We start from the raw sequence: 15,442 nt of genomic DNA, 5'->3' as shown, positions 1-15,442 counted from the left end.
GGGATCCTGTCGATGTCGTATATCAGGGGTTGGATTCTCCAATAATGAGGCAATGTCCCCAAGCCAGTGTAAAAAAGCTGGCGTTTCAGTCTGGGCTTTCCTTCAGAAAGTCCTGAGTGATTCTCCCATCTGCAGGGAGCTGGCATGGCCCCGGAGTGGTTCTCACAGCTCTGGCTGTGGATACGGGTGCCCGCACTTCCGGTCGGGAGTCTGTGCATGCGCATGGCGGCGGCCATGTCTCGGACCGCGGAGCGGCACCAAAAATGTAGGCACCCCCCGAGATCGCGCACGCCCGCGGGTCCATGACGCCCGATCATTCCCCTGGCCGTCCATGAGACCCCCCCCCCAGTGAACGATCCCCCCGCCCCCACCAGTCCACAGCGGCCACCCGACGTTCCCAACGGCCGATACGTGGTTAGAACCATGCCATCGGGAACTCGGCCAGTTGCGCGCGGAGAATCGCAGGGGGCCTCTATCAATGGCCCCCTAACCGCGCCGCGTAGCCTACGCGCGAGCCACTCTTGAGCGATTCTCCGGGGACCGGAGAATCCTGGGAGCAGCGCTGGTCCAAATTTCAGGTTTGACGACGACTTTGGCCCAGAGGCTCGGAGAACCAAGCCCCGTACTTCCAGAAGGCATTTGATATGGGGCCACACAAAAGGTTAATAAACAAGGTAAGGTCACATGGGATTGGGGGTAATTTAATTGCTTGGATTGAAGACTGGCTAACCGACAGAAGGCAGAGAGTCGGGATAAATGGGTCTTTTTTGGTTGGCAAGGTGTAAATGGGGTTTGGTCCTTGGGCCCCAACTATTTACAAACTGTATTAATAACTTTAATGTAGAGATAGCAAGCCCTATAGTCAAATTTGCAGGTGACATTAATATCGGCGGGATAGTAAATTGCAATGAGGAAAAATAAATTTACAAATGGACATAGAGAGGTTCTTTAACTAGGCCAAAATTTTGCAGATGGAATTTAATGTGGATAAGTGTGAGGTTATTCATTTTGGTCAGAAAAATGGAAAGGCAATCTATTATCTAAATGGAGAGAAACTCCAGAGTGCTTCGGTGCAGAAGGATCTGGATGTCCTCATGCATGAATCGTAGAAAGCTAACATGCAGGTACAACAGGTAATAAGAAAAACAAATGGAATTTTGGCCTTTATAGATAAAGGAATGGAGTAGAAAGGTAGGGAAGTATTACTGCAATTGTACAAGGTATTGGCGAGAATGCAGCTGGAGTACTGTGTCCAGTTTTGGTTCCCTAATTTGAGGAGGGATGTAGTTGCAGTGGAAGCAGTTCAGAGGAGGTTCAGATTCCAGAGATGCGTGGTTTGTCTTAAGAAGATAGATTGAACAGTTTAGGCCTATACTCTCTCAAATTTAGAATGAGAGGAGATCTAATTGAGGTCCATAAGATGACAAAATGTGTTGACAGAATAGAGGTATAGTAGATGCATCCTCTCATAGGGCATACCAGAATGAGAGGTCATGGGGTGGGATTCTCCACTCCCACGCCGAAGTGGCCGCGCCGTCGTGAACACCGTCAAGGTTCACGACGGCGCGGAACGGCCCCGGTCCCGACCAATTCAGGCCGACAATGGGCCAGTATCGGGGCCGTGTCATCTACACGCACCAGGCCTTGTCGCCCGCGTAAAAGCGGCGCCGCATAGATGCGCCGTCCTCTCTAAGTCCGCCCCGCAAGAAGATGGGGGACGGATCTTGCGGGGCCGCGGAAGGAAGGAGGTCCTCCTTCAGAGAGGACGGCCCGACGATCGGTGGGCACCGATCGCGGGCCACCCCACATTCCAGGTGAAGCCCGGTGCAGGATCCTCCCTCGCCCCCCCACAGGCCGTGCCCCCCCCCCAGCGTTCACGCACCGCCCACGGCTGCAGCGACCAGGTGTGGACGGCGCCGGGGGGAACCCGCTGTTTTGGCCTGGCCGCTCGGCCCATCCGGGCCTCAGAAAAGCGGGGGCTGCCGGAGAATCGCCATTTTGGGTGTCTCCGGCGATTCTCCGGCCTGCGGCCCGCAAAACTCGACCGGGCCGTTCCCGCCGCTTGGGAGAATCGCGGGAGGGCGTCGGACCGGCATCCCCGGAAATTTTGGCGGCCCAGGCGATTCTCCCAACCGGCGTGGGAGTGGAGAATCGCGCCCATGGTTTTAGGATAACGGAAAGCAGATTTAAAACAGTGATGAGAAGAAATTAATTCTCTCAAAGGGTCATGAATCTATGGAATTCACTACCTCAGAGTGCAGCGGATGCCAGGACATTGAGTAAATTTAAGGAGGAGATTGTTACAACACTCTGGGATAGTGCACAGTCTGTTCCAACCCCACAGGCCCTGGAAGATGAGTGCCTTTGCTTTGGATGTTGAAGTTGTTCTTTCAACTGACTGTCCTTCCAGGACATGGAGTGATTGAGAACCACCAAGGATCTTCTGGCTGGATCATCCAGTCCGAATCCACAGACTGCGGGATTCCCTTCGGGGAGTCACTTTAACTCATATTAACCTCGGCCTTCCCTTGAAGGATCCGCCTCAGGTCTGTTTAATTCTGACTTCTTTCCAACTCCAACAGAATGTTCCTAGCTTTACTGAGGAAAAACAGAATAACCCTCACGAGATTTTAAAGAGGGTTCTTTGAACAATTGGTCCTGCCTGCAGTTGTTGCTGGATTGAACTTCCTTGCAGTTCAATTTGACAGGACAGGGAAAGGCCTTTACTTTGAACCTTTAGACAGAGTCCATCAGGGAAGAGAGAGAGATTAGGGCTGTGGCCCTTCAGCTTCTTGATCAAACTGAAACTCAAAACAAAATTAATCCTTCCTATCCCTGGCAGAAAATTCTAGAATTGTCAGCACCAATCAGCACAGACTATCAGCCAGGAGCCCAGCAAAGTTACAGCTCATTGGCTGACAGCCAAGTCCATCAAGATGAGTCATCACAGATACCAGCACATAGGGGAGGCAGTCGTGTAGTGGTGTTGTCACTGAACTAGTAATCTAGAGACCCGGAACAATGCACTGGGGCCCCGGCTTCGAGTCCCACCATGGCAAATGTTGAAATTCAATAAAAGAATTTGGAATTAGAAGTCTAATGATGACCATTATCATAAAAACCCATCTGATTCACTAATGTCCTTTAGAGAAGGAAATCTGCCATCCATACATGGTCTGGTCTACATGTAACTCCAGATCCACAGCAATGTGTTGGTTGACTGTTAAATTACCTCAGGGATGGGTAATAATTGCTGGTCCAGCTAACGGCGCCCACATCCCATGAATGAATAAAAACAAATCTTGCTGGATCCTTTTTATAACAAAGCGAAGCTGAAGTCCATCTTAAAGGTATAGTCCAAGGAATTGGCCAGGTACAAAAACTATAAAAGCCAAAATAACAAAATGAAAGGGATGACACAGGGAAATCAGGAGGGTCCTCACAAGATAACAGATTTTTCATTAGTAATGGGTTGAAAGGTTATGGAGGGCTGACAGGAAAGTGGAGTTGAGGCTGAAATGAGATATGGCATGGTCGTATTGAATGGGGGAGCGGGCTCAAGGGGCTGAATTGCCTACTCCTGCTCCTGTTTTGTATCTTTTTATGTTCAGCCCAACACTCATTCCTGACAGTTAAACTTCCCTGACAAGTGGATTTGAACTTCCATATAGCTTAACCTCTTTGTTCTCACAGTGCTGTTCAAGTGTAGGGATATACTCACACTGTAGCAATTCTTCCCCAGGTGAGACACATCATGCCTCATGATGCAGGGATACAACCCACACCTGTGTCCCCCACATTGCCCTTGCAGGCTGGTCTCTCATGAAATTCCACCCAAGTGCCTCACATGTTCTCCCACAGCTGACTGTCAGTATACACCTCCTCCAACTCACTATCTAGCTCCCACTAAGGACAGGCACTCCCTCTGCAGCGATTTCGGCATAAGACCAGCAAGGAGGACAGAAGAAGCGCTCCCTGAATCAAGGCCTCCAGGCGTCCTTCAGTTAAGGGGCATCCTGAGGTGAAAGGAAGGTAAGGCCTGCTAGTGACTCCCCCCCCTGAGTTTGAGAGACTGAATCTCAGCCTCGGCCTCGAGTTGTACTTATCTGTGGCCCCCCCCGTGAACTCTCCAGTGCACTCTGAGCACTGAACAACCTAAAGATTGATGGTTGCCTGAGCGCTTACCTCCGATATTCCCCTTGGAGGTGAGGCCGCCAGGTTCACGTTTCTGTAAACTTGTTGAAAATAAGGCCATCATGACGTCACCTCGGTGCACGCTGAATATTCAGTGTGGGGGGGGGGGGGAGGGTCCAGAGTGAGTGCTCGCTAATGACATGCTACTATATTAAAATGAAGTTCTAGATCTCCCGCAGTGTGATTCGCATTACTCCAACGGTAACGAAGGTTGAAAGTCGGAAATCTCTAGCCCGCTGGACAGAATCCCATTTTCCGATTCTGTCTGGATTTTGAGCCTGTGCCACCATTCTCACTGATGGCTAACACGGGCTCACAATCGCTCCCCTCATCTTTTGGTGGAGGTGAGTTGGTTAGCTAAGTTGACTGGATGGCTGGTTCTTGATGCATAACGGTGCCAACAGGATGGGTTCAGTTCCCATACTGGCTGAGGTTATTCATGAAAGCCCTGGTTCTCAACGTTGCCCCTCACCTGAGGTATGGTGACCCTTAGGTTAAATCAACACTGGTCAGCTCTCTCTCAAAGGAGAGAGCAGCCTACGGTCCTATGAGCTGCGGTGACATTGACATTTATCTTTCCAGGATCCTTTTGCTCTCCTTCTGTTAATCCTGGTGTATTCAGCCTTTGTAGACCTTTATTTCCAATTGTTAGGTAATTTTTTATGGCTTGCTTGTCTGGTTCAGACGCACACCTGAATCAAGAACCCATAGCTCTGTGCACTGTTAAAACATTTCATTTTTGAATAGTAGGTCAGCTGCATCACAATTCAAGCTGGCAAATGTTTTGGCATTCTGACAATATCCCTTTGACTTTCCATTGTGTACAGCAACTGCATTGTAGCCATTTTCGAGCACTTTTCAAAAGCTCCATCCACAAAGATGAGTTGTGGGGGGAATGTACCATGGAGTAATGACACCTTTGCTTTTTATTCAATCTATAGTTCAACAACTCCTGAAGCCTCCCGTTACAATCGCAACCTTCTCTGGGCCCAATTTTTATGGTGTTTTTTATGTTCCTCTTTTTCTCTTGTTTGACTTTGCCTTGCTCGCTCTCGATCCAGCCCATACCCTGAACGAGCTAACCCCGTGCTTGTCCTTTCGACGTGCTGTCCCACTCACGGGACTGGCAGGCAACGTGCTGCAATCTCACCACGAGGGATCAGTCTGCTTATCAGCTCTTTACTTGAGCACTATCTCAGCACTGAGATTTCAAAGCTTTTCTTTGCAGTCACCACGCTGTGTTTTGAACGCTCTCTGGTGCTGTGACAGTGTTACGGTCTGACTTAAACAATAAGTGTTGTCTCACGCTGTGTAGCATGATCTAAGTCTGTTCACCATATTGCACCTGTATTTAATCTTGCTGCCAACTGCCTCACCACCGCTGATCTCCTTGTTGTGTTATTATATTGAAGCAATCACTAATGGCTCATAAGAGATTGGGTAAACACATTGTGGCTTTAATTATTGCTGGAACATTCATTGCTCGGCCCCTGAGAACAGGGAATGAAGCTTGAAGCTATCAGAGCCAAGTGTGTGCTCTGCCCAAAGCAAAAATGAAACTAACACTGGATCACAGGACACGGTTTTCTTCCAGTGATGTCATGCTGCTATCCCTCGAAAGCATCTTGCAACAATGGTCTCCATTGCCAGACGGCAAAATCGTAACGGCGATCAGGCAGAGAATAGTTCCCGATGCCAAAATCGCGGCAGTTGCCGGTTTGACTCCGTGAGCGAAATTCTCCGGAAACGGCGCGATGTCCCCCGACTGGCGCCCAAAACGGCGCAAATCAGACGGGCATCGCGCCGCCCCAAAGGTGCGGAATGCTCCGCATCTTTGGGGGCCGAGCCCCAACCTTGAGGGGCTAGGCCCGCGCCGGACGGATTTCCGTTCTGCCAGCTGGCGGAAAAGGCCTTTGGAGCCCCGCCAGCTGGAGCGGAAATGACATCTCCGGGCGGCGCATGCGCGGGAGCGTTAGCGGCCGCTGACAGCATTCCCGCGCATGCGCAGTGGAGAGAGTCTCTTCCGCCTCCGCCATGGTGCAGACCGTGGCGGAGGCGGAAGGGAAAGAGTGCCCCCACGGCACAGGCCCGCCCGCGGATCGGTGGGCCCCGATCGCGGGCCAGGCAACCGTGGGGGCACCCCCCGGAGCCAGATTGCCCCGCGCCCCCCCCAGGACCCCGGAGCCCGCCCGCGCCGCCTTGTCCGGCCGGTAAGGTAGGTGGTTTAATTTACGCCGGTGGGACAGACATTTTAGCGGCGGGACTTCGGCCCATCCGGGCCAGAGAATCGAGCGGGGGGGCCCACCAACCGGCGCAACGCGATTCCCGCCCCCGCAGAATATCCGGTGTCGGAGACTTCGGCAACCGGCGGGGGCGGGATTCACGCCAGCCCCCGGCGATTCTCCGACCCGGCGGGGGGTCGGAGAATTTCGCTCCGTGTCACGATGCTCCGCCCCCTCCAAATCAGCGTCAATGCGACACACGATGCACGTAGTTGCGACCGCATCTGCATCTCATTATCGGACACACCCGCGATGCACCGCCTCCAATGGGCCAAGGTCCCAATGGCCACGTGTGGCCTCAACAGTTGTGAGCCTGGCGTGGTGGCTGCAGAGAAAGAGAGAGAGGGCGTACAGACAGTGTGTAGCACCGACATATGTCGCTGGCCGGGGGGCTTCTGCTAGGGCTGGGGGCAGTATTGGGGCAGGCCAGGAGGTGAGCTTTGGGGTCGGGGTGGACGTGTACACGGACCAGCACAACTGCTGCCATATTTTCGGATGCGATCGGTGCATTTGTGGGGGCTGTAAGTGATTGCGCGGCTGCAGCTTGTCAGCCTTGCGCGTGTCCAGCATGGACGCGGCGGAACTGCCATCATTTTTTGCGTATTCCGCGGGTGTTTCATGCGCGCTGGTGCTAGCTCCTCACTGGGTGTGGTGCCAATTTTTCCATCGTGGAGCTCCACAAATCCTCCTTTGGCGTTAGCACTTAGACACAGGAATGGAAAATCCAGCCCGAGATCTCTTATACTGAGATGCAAGGTGTAATCACATGTATAGTTGAAGCTTTTGTGTTTGTCAGTAAAATGATAAGAAGGAAAGCAGAGTGTATGTGTATTTTTTGATCTTTGTGAATTATTTTCACTTCCTTTGTTACTGAATGGCGAGAGAGGTTTGTTAAATAAATGCGCATGTGAAGTACATTTGCCTGAATTGTGTGAGTGTACGTAAAGCACTTTTCTACAAAAATTAGTGCTTATGGTAAAAATGGTGTTGCTTTTGGCAGACCTGTAGCTTGATAATTTCTATTGAGCAAGACTATGGATGTAACAACACCACATGTACTGCAGTGATTCAAGAAGGCAGCTCACTATCACCTTCTCAAGAGTAATTAAGGATGGGCAATAAATGCTGGCCTAGCCAGTGATGCCCACATCCGATGAATGATTTTTTAAAAAAATTGCATTAATCAAACAAAAGATGCAGTCATGAAGCAAGCATAACAACCAAGCTTTAACTTTATCAGTAGCTCGTCACTCGCGCCACTCTTATCAAAGTGTTCAGCAAAACACGAGCTGCAAGATGCAATGGGAGTTGTTGTCAATTGCTAGAACCAATTTTTAAATCATTTAATTTAGTTGTGTTCAAAGCGGTCAGCTGATGCACAAGGCTTTGCCTCCAAAATGTTGAGACCTAGAGTCCTGTAGAAATGGATGTTCAGCACTGAGGCCTATACCAGCCTAATGCTGTGCATTAGCTTTTACACATTTTAATATGGGTAATTTGAGGCCTAGCTGTGTGTCAGGAACCCCTGGTCATCCAGTTCTGCTGAATTCCTAGGTTCTAAAGTGAAAAGGTGCAATCAGCTCGCAGACTATATTCTCTCCCCATTATACAGCTCTTGGAATGTCTGTGTGTCATTTTTCATGTCGTTATCATGGATTAAGTTTCATAGAATTCAGTTAAAGCTATCTGTTCTTCTTCTGTCTGATGTAGTTCTAGACAAATACAGGTGGGAACAAGGAACGAGGAATTAATGCTCATTCTCATATCAAAACAAAAATGCTTCTTTAAAGACATATCTGGACTGATTGAATAAGGGAAAGATTTTAGTCCCATAAACAGGCTTCTGATTGGAAAGCAGATCCAGGGGAAGAACAATTTTTGAATAGCTGCCTTAACAGCTTGCTGCATCTTTGACACCTTTAAAGAGCTACATGCTTGGTCAAGACCCAATGATTTAGTTTTCATGTTCAGTAATCCTACTCCCCACCTCTATAGTCAGTCCTCTAAGCTATGTACTATTCCACCTCCCTGCCTGCCATTCTCACATCACTGCCAGGGACTTCCATGCTGTACCGTATTCGGCTCTTATACTTTATTGCATGATAGTCCTTTTGTGGTTCTTCTACCTCCTCTTCAGCTCCTCCTGATCTTACCACCTGCCACTGGCCGATGTCGGAGGGATCTACAAGTTGATATTCAATCTGTTTTGGCTGCATTATTAATGCACTTTCCTTGGCCATCGGGTCCTGGAGTGGGCATTGAAATTGGAACTTCTGGCTCAGTGCAGGGGCACCACCCAATGCATCATAAGACCACCCAGCCCTGCTGTGCCACAGAACCTGATCATGAACCCTGCATTTCAATCACTTGGTTTCACCATGCAATGTGAAATATGGGTCATTGCAAATTACATCAGAACTTCACTGTGGGCACTGCATCCACCTACATTTCCAATGGAAGTTAAAGGCCAATAAGCAGCTGTACCAATTATGGGGCATCTTGTGAACCTTTGATTGCCTTCCCATTGTAAGAGCCTCTATTCATTCCATATCACACAAAATGCATGACAAACGTGGACTTCAGCACTGAATAGTGCTTTTCAAGATACCTGAAGAAAATGAGGGAATGGTAAGGTTATTGCTTTCAGTTGGTAAGACTGTGGGGAATGCCCAGATTTTTTCAGAGTTGTGGAAATTCTGTGGACAGGAGGCAGGTTCGGAACTTGAGCCCACAATTACTACTAATTTAACTTTTTCCAGGGCAGGGGCAAACACGTCAGGATGAGTCAACATGTGACCCATACATGAGGGAAACGTGGACTCAGCAGGGCTATTTTAAGTCACTGCTAAGTTCAAATATACCCCACTTTTGCTTGAGCAAGGGCATTAGGGCATTATCTCACAGGGTCTGTTACTAATTTTTAGAGGAGCTGTTCATGCTCATGAAAGTTGGATAAGGTCTATTCACCTGTCAAACTGTAAAGCTAGCCCTTTAAAAAATGGAATAAAACTCTCTGCCTCTTTGTTGAAAAGTATCTGTGCTTGTAGTTTCAATAGCTGTTTAATGGCATCATCTTAAATGCCAATAAATGCAGCATTATGACTGTTTGACTGTTTTCCACAACTTAATGTTATCATAGTGGGGGCTGTAGGTTCACAGTTTGATTGACTGCTCAAAGTGGTTATTAAAGTGTTAGCTGTCTTTGATATGAGGTCACGAAAACAAATATTTGTTTTTATACAGCTTTAAGTTCTTGATAGTGGATTTAAATAGACTGATTGGACACATGTTTTAATATCGTGGAATCTATAATAGATATTTAGAACTTTATTGTACTTCATCTCAACATGGTTATTGAGGTCAGCCCAAGGTAAATACTGGGCGAGTTGTCACGGAGGGCGTAAGGTCAAAGGATGGCGTGACACGAGCTGGTACAAAGTCAGCATATGGGCTATAAGGAGCTATTCGGATGGGTGGGGCTCATGAGTTGGTATCTTGGCCTCGTATGGCAATGGGAAGGGGATGGAGGTTGAGGGGATGTGAGAAGTGAGGCCTAGAGGGCCAAATATTTAATAACATAACTGGGACCAAAGCCCCAGAGAACCAAGGCAGGCCTTTTAACCAGCCTACCCCAGCACTCGGCCACCCCAGTGTCCGTCTCTGATCTGCATCCAGGACTGGTGGGTCCAACGCCATCCTGAATCAATCCCCTCCCCAAGAATGAAGATCGCCACTATTTGGGACACATTTTCTCAAGACGGTTGTAGTGTGCAAATCAGTTGATTTCCTGGTTCTGTGCATCTGCCTCAGAAGCGAAAATCCAGACCAAGTGGTCAATTCATACATTGGGATTAAAGAGTGGTGAGAAAGCTGAGGTGGAATTCTTTTTCAGAGTTGCTAAATCATGTAGTATTCTTTCCTGAGCAGAGACCATGGCATTTTAAAGAAGTGGATAAATATTTGAAACAGAAGATACAGGATTATGTCGAAAGCAGGCAAGTCAAATTGGGCTTGGATTATTCTCGCACAAATACAAGGGAATAAATGGCTACTTATAGAGTATCTTTGAATTTTTCTAAATTTATGCTTGTGGTCAGAACCACAAAAATTGCGTTTTGGGCGTTTTCTAATTCCAATTGCAGTCGAGTAAAATTAGAGAAATGGAAATAAATAAAACTAAATTAAATTCCTTGGGGAGAAAATCCTGGCTCCCTGTGTTAACCTCCAACTCCCAGTTCCATGAGTAGATCTTCCAACTTGTTTATTTGTTTATTTCCTTGTCCCACCAACATTCTCTTTGGCCCTGTAAGGCCCCTCTTCCGTGTTCGATCTCTCCTTCTTTCCATCCTATCATAGACCTTCCTTTTATCCTCGTTGCACCCACCCCTTGCCCAAAGCATTTCTAACTTTTCCCAGTTCTGATGAAAGGTCACAGACCTGAAACATATCTCTTTCTCTCGCCATATATGCTGTTTAACCTGCTGAGTATTTCCAGCCATTTCCTGTTTTTATTTCAGTTTCCTAACATCCGCAGTATTCTGCCTTTCTATCTCCCAGTTACCTTGCCTCAGATAGTACAGTTGAGTTGTGCAGTCAGGTGGCTTACCAGAATGTCAGGTGTTGCTCCATCGGCCAGTTTAAGGGATTCCGGTTCCTCTGGGACAAAGTGGCAGACCTTTGAGATAAAATCACATCAGTGTCTGAGAACTAGAATTGGGTGTGAAGTTTCAAGGATTCTGCTGAATAAAATTTGCATCCGCTGCTTGGAGGAAGCAGTCCAAATGGATTTGAGCACGATGGGTTTGACATAACAATGCTGACACACAATGAAAAAGGACTTCCTGTGGTACACAGGAAACCCAGACGTCAATGCTATTCATGATGGTTTAACACAGCCACTTCATTAAGATATTGACTGGAATTTTCCAGACCTTTTGAGGACTGGCTCAGAGGCTGGGGTGGGTGTAATATCAAGTTGCAAGTTGGAAAACAATAGCACAAAACTCCAATATTAAAATGTTAGCTTTAGATTTTGCAAAGTGTGGATGAAAAGTAACTGAACAAAGTAAAATTCCAGCTGAACGCTATTTTCAAATGGGCGGCATGGTAGCACAGTGGTTAGCACTGTTGCTTCACAGTGCCGGGTCCCAGCTTCGATTCCCGGCTTGGGTCACTGTCTCTGTGGAGTCTGCACGTTCTCCTCGTGTCTGCGTGGGTTTCCCCCGGGTGCTCTGGTTTCCTCCCACAAGTCCTGAAGGACGTGTGTGTTAGGTAATTTGGACATTCTGAATTCTCCCTCAGTGTACCCGAACAGGCACCGGAGTGTGGCGACGAGGGGCTTGTCACAGTAACTTCATTGCAGTGTTAATGTAAGACTACTTGTGACACGAATAAAGATTAATAAAAGATTATTATTAGAATCATAGAATCGCAAAAGTGCAGAAAGAGCCATTCGGCCCATCGAGCCTGCATTGACTCTTTGAACGATCACAATCCCCCGCCCTATCCCTATAACTCCACCCAACCTTTGGAGACGTATGGGCAATTTAGAATGACTAATCCACCTAACCTGCACATCTTTGGACTGTGGGACGAAACCGGAGCACCCGGAGGAAACCCACGCAGACATGGGAAGAATGTGCAATCTCCACACAGAAAGTCACCCAAAGTCGGAATCGAACCTGGGTCCCTGACGTGAGGCAGCAGTGCTAATCATTGTGTCACCGTGTCGCCTTAGGAACTTGCTTGAATTTTAGAAGGCTTGTTTGAATTTTATGGAAAGTCCAAGGGGCAACGAGGCATCAGAGCCCTTGCAGGTACACAAAAGTGGCAAAGAGGTGGCAGGTAAATTCTGTCTTCATTCAGCAGCCATGGGGTGAGGCAGCATTCTTTGAGACAAACGATAGAGAGAAACAGGCATCATGCCTCATCATGAGGTGAGGAGCTCCAACTGTCAGGACTTTGGGACAAGCTGCCAGAGTGCCACCTGGCAAATGGCACTTGCATAGTTCAAAGATTAGGTTGGGATGGTTGGAGCAAGAGTCTGGGTGAGAAGCCCTGGAGAGTGCCCAGCTGCCATGGGCATCATGCACTCAGGAGGTGGGTCCTCCAATGAGGAGTATCAGGAGAGAGTTTGAGAGCAGCCACAGGCAATCAGACAGCAGCAATCCCATGCCCAACCAGAGAAGTAGCTTTGGGGTGGGGAAGTGAATATGGCAGAAAGGGTAATGGGAGCTGAAGAAGGTTGCCTGCAGCTCGGGTCCATAGGCAAAGGGTGAGCTACCTTCAGACACCTGAGTGGCAGTGTTGCCGAGGACTATGTTTCTCAAATCAAAGATCTGCCACAAATCTGTGTGCCATAATGACAGACAAGGTGAGCCCCAATGGTGTAGGTGGCCAACTGATCCCAGTGATGGTGAAAGTCACCGTGACACTGAACAACACCATCTCTGATTCTTTCAAGGGACACACTTAAGACATGAGAGGGATCTGACAGTCTACAGCACATCATTGCATCAAGTTTGAGACTGATGTTCTCTTTAACAGGGTCCTCCATTATTGCACTGCCAGTCAATCCAAGAGAGCCAAAGGATTTGAAGGTATCACTGGATTCCCCCAGGACAAGGGAGGCAGACTGCATGCAAGTGGCCATCAAGGCACCAACAGACCTAGACAAGGACCTTCAGTAACAGAAAAGGCCTCCATTCTATCAATGCCCAACTGGTTGCAATTGTTTCCAATGGACCCCACAGATGAGTACTCAGTACCCTGGGAGCAGCCACAATGTCTGCATACTCAGGCACTCCAAGTACCTGAGTGTTGCACCTTGTTATCAAGGTTGGATTCTGGGCAACAAAGGCTACCCACCAAAGACATGTCTACTTACCTTTGCGAGGAACCCAAGGACAGATGCAGGAAAGAAAATCATGGGTCAATCCACATTGCCATTGTGGAAGCCACAGGCCTCCAGAATATGGGATTAAGGTGCTGGGTGGCGGGATCTCAGGCTTATTTTGAAAACTCCAGCTTTTATTTATGGGCTTCCAGGTCGAGCAGTTGGAGTAGGCGTGATGGCAACCTGCATGAGTCAATTTCAACTCCAGGATTTGAAGGCAAATTCAAAACCTGAATTCGATAGTTTCTGCACTTGGGTGCAGAATTCAAGGAAGTGACAGATTCATGGGATGCACACACTCTGTTGCTGCTTGGTTTTGTGACCCTGGATGTGATGGGTGGCACGGGAGCACAGTGGTTAGCACTGATGCTTCACAGCAGCAGAGTCCCAGGTTCGATTCCTGCTTGGGTCACTGTCTGTACAGAGTCAGTACGTTCTCCCCATGTCTGTTTCCTCCGGATTTCCTCCGGATGCTCCAATTTCCTCCCACAAGTCCTGAAAGACGTGCTGTTAGGTAATTTGGACATTCTGAATTCTCCCTCAGTGCACCCGAAAAGGCGCCGGAGTGTGGCGACTAGGGACTTTTCACAGTAACTTCATTGCAGTGTTAATGTAAGCCTACTTGTGATAATAATAAAGAAAATTATAATGTTCATGTTTTAAGGGCCTCTACAGCTGGCAGGAAGTGAAACTAAGATGGCATCTTTGAAGGCAGTGGAGGAGCTGAGTTGCAGGAGTGTGGTTCTCCACTCTTGGATTCTGTATCAAAAGTTCAGTGGAATTATAGTAGGAAAGTTGATTATAGTGGAACATTTTCTTGCATTCTGATATGTGTATCTGTCTTCTCAAACTCACTCTAGCACTCCAACTTACCTACAGGTGCACCCATCCATCTCTGTGGGTGGAATCTTCTGCAGATGATGGGGGTCTTGGGCACTGGTTCCTCTGTTTAGGAGGGCGTGCTGCATCTTCTGCCAATCAAGCACTTAACAGATCAGCAGTGGGCGCTTCCCCAGGATCAAGGACTCCAGGGATGAAAACCCCGTCTGCCGAGAACTGCCAGCCAATCAGAAGGAGTGAGGCCATGACCTCTGGCCGGTTTATCTGCTGGATGTCGGTTGGAGGTGGTTAAGCTCTGTGCATGTTGTGCAGTGAACAGGACAACACAACCATTCTGAAGATCCTGGCTGGTGTGTACTCAAGGCACCTGAAGGCATTGTCAGCCTGCTGATAGTTTGCTCAATCACATATCTGTTTATCATAGCAGTCTTATGTTATTGTGAACTGGCAGCTGTGAGATCCCGCAGAGCCTTGGAAAAATCCAAAGACAGAGAACTTGAGGAAGATTGTGACTATGGCAGCCACTGGTAAAGCATTGCCGACAGGACCACTTGTCAGCAGCTTTTACTCCAGAACGCTCCATGCTTCCGCCATTAACTGAATCGACACCACGAGCCTCCTGAGACACTGATGTTCCAACATGGCCAGGAAGGTTATCCTCACCCTGTACACTGTGTTATTGATATGGCCTCCCTCAATCTGCACCTCTCTGCTTATCCCTTTTGTTGTGAGGAGCAACAGGCCCGTGAAGGGCAGATTTTTGCTGCTCCTGCATATCTTGCCAATGCTGCTGGTGTGTCCCCTGCTGCTGGTGTTCCTGCTAGTGTCTTCCTGGTGCTCGTAGTGTTGCTGCTGCTTGTCACCTTTGCCCTAATCTGAGCTCCAAAGCAAAAGAGCATAAGTGGCATCCAAGATGATCCAATGAACCCCAGTTCCCTAGTGGAGATTGTCGGACAAACCTCAAAAGTAGTGAAAATAACCTCTTGACACAATCATAGATTATCATAGAATTTACAGAGCAGAAGGAGGCCATTCGGCCCATCCAGTCTGCACCGGCTCTTGGAAAGAGCACCCTACCCAAGGTTAACACCCTATCCCCATAATCCAGTAACCCCACCCAACACTAAGGGCAATTTTGGACACTAAGGGCAATTTATCATGGCCAATCCAACTAACCTGCACATCTTTGGACTGTGGGAGGAAACCGGAGCACCCGGAGGAAACCCACGCA

Source organism: Scyliorhinus torazame, chromosome 6 (assembly GCF_047496885.1).
Source record: "Scyliorhinus torazame isolate Kashiwa2021f chromosome 6, sScyTor2.1, whole genome shotgun sequence".
In the NCBI taxonomy this organism is placed as follows: Eukaryota; Metazoa; Chordata; class Chondrichthyes; order Carcharhiniformes; family Scyliorhinidae; genus Scyliorhinus; species Scyliorhinus torazame.
This window is presented reverse-complemented; position numbering follows the sequence as displayed.